Source organism: Equus quagga, chromosome 3, assembly GCF_021613505.1.
Source record: "Equus quagga isolate Etosha38 chromosome 3, UCLA_HA_Equagga_1.0, whole genome shotgun sequence".
Lineage (NCBI taxonomy): Eukaryota > Metazoa > Chordata > Mammalia > Perissodactyla > Equidae > Equus > Equus quagga.
In genome coordinates this window covers 76,358,915-76,364,550 of record NC_060269.1, presented here as the reverse complement: position 1 = coordinate 76,364,550, position 5,636 = coordinate 76,358,915, and positions in this window count along the sequence as shown.

Here is a 5,636-nt window from a genome sequence, read left to right as displayed (position 1 = left end):
TTTTTTTCAAAATAGCAATAATAAAGCCCTTGTATATTAACATAAAAAAAGCATGTAGTACTAATAGCTAACAGGAAATGAAAATTACAAGAAAGTTAGAAAAAATTCAGAATACTTTAACATGAGGAAAGATATAAGAAACTGTGATAGTTGTCAGTTTAAGAACACTTAGGTGAAAGAATAGGAATTTGTTCTGTTTGTCATCAAATTGTGGCAAAGAGGTAAGTAGTTTGACTTCATGAGAAGAAAAAGTTCTTCTGTTTAGGAATCTTCAAGGGCTGAGAGAGGGATAAACTCCAAACTCTGTAGCCGGGCCAGCCAGGCCCCACGTAACCTGGTTCCTGCTTCTCTCTCCACTCTTATTTTCTAGTATTCTGCCACGCAAGTTTCACACCAACCTTATGGAACATTTTCAGTTCCTTAAAAGGACTGTGCTCTTTCTTGATTCCAAGCTTTTGTATATGATAGAGCTTCTGCATGGAATGCAGCAAGCATTTTTCTAGTGAAAAAAGAACTTTTAGCAAAGAGTTAATTTCCTTTTCCCTATTTCAGATATATTGTCTATCTTCTGGGAAGAAACACATTTTTGTGGTACCTTGCTTAAAAATAATAGACAGGACTTTTAGTTTCCAGTCTGGCATGGGGCATCTTCCAGAGGCAAGATTGGAAGTTATCACTCCATCCTAGCAACAAGTAAAAAGGCAAACAAGCTGAAAAATCAACGACTCTTCTTAGATGCATTAGAGAACTGAGATTACAGGGAAAACCACTCACCCCAGAAATGGAGACACAGACAGATGGAAACAGAGAGTCACAACTTACAAGAGCGGAAACCCACCTCCATGGAAACCAGTATTGGGTTTGGAAAACCTGAAGTGTAATTGATGAACTGCTCAAGGCTCAGTGTGCACAAGTCTGAGAGTTAAAAACTCAAGAAGGATTCAGTCAGAGAGGGCTCCCACACTTTTGTGACTTTTACCTTTAGGAGCTCTACCAGGTTCTCACAGTGAAGGTTGGAGAAGAATCCCTCATGCTTCTGCTAGGGGAGGGAAAAGGAACCATTCTGAAATATGCCAGTGCATTCCGCTCTTCTTAATAAGGCCTGCCCTTAGGAGAGACTCTTTCACCAGAGCGTAACTTACTGAGGTATTATGAGAGTTTAACTGAAATTCTAAAACTTCTAAAACTGAAAAGCAAAGAGAAAAAAGACTAAAATAAGTGGAAAAGGATATCCAGGAACTGTGGAACAACTACAAAATATGTAGCATTCACATAATGGGAATACCAGAAGGAGAAGAAAGAGAGAAAGGAACAGAAGCAATGTTTAGAGCAATCATGACTGAGAATTTCCAGAAGCTAATGTCAGGTTCAGGTACAAGAAGCTCAGAGAAGAACAAGGAGGCTAAATGCCAGAAAAACTACACCTAGGCATAACATACTTAAACTACAGAAAATTGAAGATAAAGAAAAAAATCTTGAAAGAAGCCAGAGGGAAAAAATACCTTACAGATAGATGAGCAAAGATAAGAATTACATTCGATTTCTTCTCAGAAACCATTCAAACAAAAAGGTAGTGGAGTGAATATTTAAAGTGTTGAGAGAAAAAAAGTGCAACCTAGAATTCTGTATCGGGTGACTTTATCCTTCAAAAGTGAAAGAGAAATGAAGATTTTCTCAGACAGATAAAAACTGAGAAAATTTGTTGCCAGTAGACCTGCCTAGGAGGAAATGTTAAAAAAAGAAGTTCTTCAGGGAGAACGAAAATGATATGATAGACTCTCAGATCTATATAAAGAAAGGAAGTACTTTGGAAATTAAATAAGTGAAGGTAAAATAAAAACTTTTATTTTTATTATTTTTCAGTGATCTGACAGATAACCATTTGTTCAAAATAATAATAGCAAAAATATACTTGATAATTATAGTTATGTAAAAGTGAAATGAATGACAGCAATGATACAAGGAACGGCAGGGAGGAATTAGGATTATTTTGTTACTTGTAAGGTACTAGCAATACCAATGATGCAGTAGAGTGCTATTTGAAAGTGAACTTGGATTAGTTGTAAATATGTGTTGCAAACTCTAGGGCAATCACTAAAAAGAAGTATAAAAAGAAACATAAAAAATGATATACTAAGAAAGGAGAGAAAATGGAATCATATAAAATGCTGCATTAACACCAGAGAGGGCAGAAAAAAAGAGGAAGACAAAATTAGTAACAAAGAACAAAGTCAATAAATAGAAAACGGTAACAAATGTGATAGATAGCAGTCCAACTATATCAATAATCACTTTAAATGTAAATAGTCTATATGTACCAATTGAAAGACAGATTGTCAGCACAGATCAAACAAGAAGAGCCAAATATATGTTGTTTGCAATAAACCCACTTTAAACATAAAGACATATAGATTAAAAGTGAAGGGATGGAGAAAGATTTACCATGATGACACTAATCAAAAGAAAACTAGAGTTTTCTAGTTCTAATTCTCCAAGAAAACATGATAATCCTTACTGTGTATGTGCCTAACAACAGAGCTTCAAAATACATGAGGCAAAAGCTGATAGAACTACAATGAGAAAAAGATAAATCCACTATAACAGCTGGAGACTTCAACACACCCTATCAGAAATGGACAGATCCAGCAGGCAGAAAATCAGTAAGGACATAGTTGGACTCAACAGCACCATCAATCAACTGGATATAATTGATGTCTATAGACTATTTAATCCAACAACAGCAGAATACATGTTATTCTCAAGCTCACATGAAACATCTACCAAGATAGATCACATTCTGGGCTACAAAACACACGTTAACAAATTTAAAAGAATAAAAATCATATGATGTATGCTATCTGACCACAGTGGAATTAAACTAGAAATCAACAGCAGAATGATAGCTGGAAAATCTGAAAGTATATGAAACCACACTCTTCTAAATAACACAGGTCAAAGAAGAAATCTCAAGGAAATTAAAAATTATTTGAACCTAATGAAATTGAAAACAACAAAATTTGTGAGATGTAGTGAAAGCACTGCTTTGAGGGAAATTTATACCATTGAATGCATATATTGGAAAAGAAGAAAGATCTAAAATCAATTATCTAACCTTCTACCTTAGGAAAGTAGAAAAAAGAAGAGCACGTTAAATCCAAAGTAAGCAGAAGAAAGAAGTGATAAAATTTAAAGTAGAAATCAGTGAAGTTGAAAACAAGAAGTCAGTAGAGAAAATCAACAAAACCAAAGGATGGTTCTTTGAAAAGATCAGTGAGGGGCTGGCCCGGTTGCCGAGTGGTTAAGTTCACGCGCTCCGCTGCATATGGCCCAGTGTTTCATTGGTTTGAATCCTGGGCGCGGACATGGCACTGCTCATCAAATCACGCTGAGGCAGCATCCCACATGCCACAACTAGAAGGACCCACAACGAAGAATATACAACTATGTACCGGGGGGCTTTGGGGAGAAAAAGGAAAAAATAAAAAAAAATTTTAAAAATCTTAAAAAAAAAGAAGAAAAGAAAAGATCAGTGAAGTTGATAAGCCTCTACCTGGGCTAATTAAGAAAAAAAAAGTGAGGAATGCAATTTGTAATCAGAAATAAAAAAGGGACATCACTGCAGATCCCATGGACATCCAAAGGATAATAAAGTAATACTGTGAACTTCTCTGTGCTGACAAATTTGATGACCTAGATCAATTGGACAATTCCTTGAAATACACAATCTGTCCAAAGCTCACACAAGAAGAAATAGACCAATTGAATAGGCCTATATATATTAAAGAAATTAAATCAGTAATTAGTAGCCTTCCAAAAAAGAAAGCACCGGGCCCAGATGGGTTCACTGGTGAAATCTACCAACCATTTAAGGAAGAAATTGTACCAATTATCTACAATCTTTTCCAGAAAATAGAAGCCAAGGAAGATGGATACATACTAATTCATCCCATGAGGCCAACATTACCCTAATACCAAAATCAGACAAGCCATTACAAGAAAACTACAGACAAATATCTCTCATGAACCTAGATGCAAAAATCCTCAACAAAATGTTAGCAAATTGAATCCAGCAATTTATAAAAAGAGTTGTATGGCACGACCAAGTGGGATTTATCCCAGGTATACAATGCTGGTTCAACATTTGAAAATCAGTTATTGCAATCCATCACATCAAGAGGCTAAAGAAGAAAATCACATGATCATATCAATAGATTATTTTGAACTGAAGGACTCAGATGCAAATGGCTTGATATTTTAGACTTTGTACTGGGCAAGTAAGTATACAGTAGACATATCAAATAGATTTCAAAAAGTTGAAGCATATTTCACAGAGCTCACACGTACTGAATGAATTGAAGGAAAAGTTCATGAAGCCAAAAATGTCTGCTACATTTTGAGGGGAACTGGTTTTCCTTTGTTTTTTTCCAACTCTAGTTGACATTGCTTGGGTACATATGCCATTAGAGAGGTAGAGAGAGCCAGTGCTATAGTCCCCACGAATTGGAACCGGAAACTATCTGAACTGAAAGCAGCCACAGATAGGTTGAATGTGAGGGAGCCAGAAGTGTTTGGTACCGATTCTATTGAATACCAAAGTTTCATACTGAGAGGTATCTAAACTACCTATCAAATTCTTTCTCTTGGGAAAGAACACATACACATGGCATATGTTTGCAGTTTTCCCTGTTACTTTTCAAGATCAACACATATCACAGAACTGGGAGGTTAGAGACTCCTCAGGGTGTCTCTATGATCCTGAAGAAGTAAATTTTCCTTATTTTTTTCCCGTAGGTAATAATTTATTGGAAGTTATCCATTATTGTAAGTAACCTGAGCATATCTTTTCCTGACAGGAACTGCAGAGACTATGGGACTCCGGAGACTCTGGAAAACCTGACAGGCTGGAGAAGTACAAGATATAATTTCTTGATTAAATCTAATGGGAAGTTAAAATGAGACTTTTAATATTGTCTCAATTTTGGCCCAGATCTCCAAGGCTGAACAATATAGGTGCCCAAATTATCACCACATTATAAGGCAAGGTGCTAGACTACATTATGTAGGACATGCTAAGACACAGAAAATTTTTTCTGTCAGCATTAGCTCATCTCCTCTCTCTGAGCTATGTAAGGGAGGGCAAGGAATTCATGGGGAAGCGTAGAAATGGTTGGGAGGGAGAATTTCTTTGGAGAGAGTTGTCAGTGTGCTGTATGTGCTCCCCACCCCTACCCCTTGGTGAGGGCGATGGAAGCACTTCTCCCTCATCTGAAGCCAAGAGAAGAAAACCAGTCAAAAAGCTTAAAATGTTTTCTCTGGAATCTGGAAGAGTCAAGGCCAGGTATTTAAATAAATAAAAAATTGAAGGCTAGAGGCAGGCTAGAATAGCCTGTCTGGTGGCAGAATGAAATAGAGCAGAGTTTATTGGGGTTAAGGACACAACTGTGTTTCTGATGGACCAAATGTGGACCCGGCAAGGAGATATAGTTGTAGATCATCTTAAAAGGAACTTCACCAAAGAGATCCACCTGGACAGGTCAGGTGACTGGTGGAAGCCAATGGCTGAAGGCAGAGTTTTAATTGGCCAGTTGTGCTTAGAGCAGGAGGATTCTCCCCAGCTGGTCTCCATTGCTGTGAGA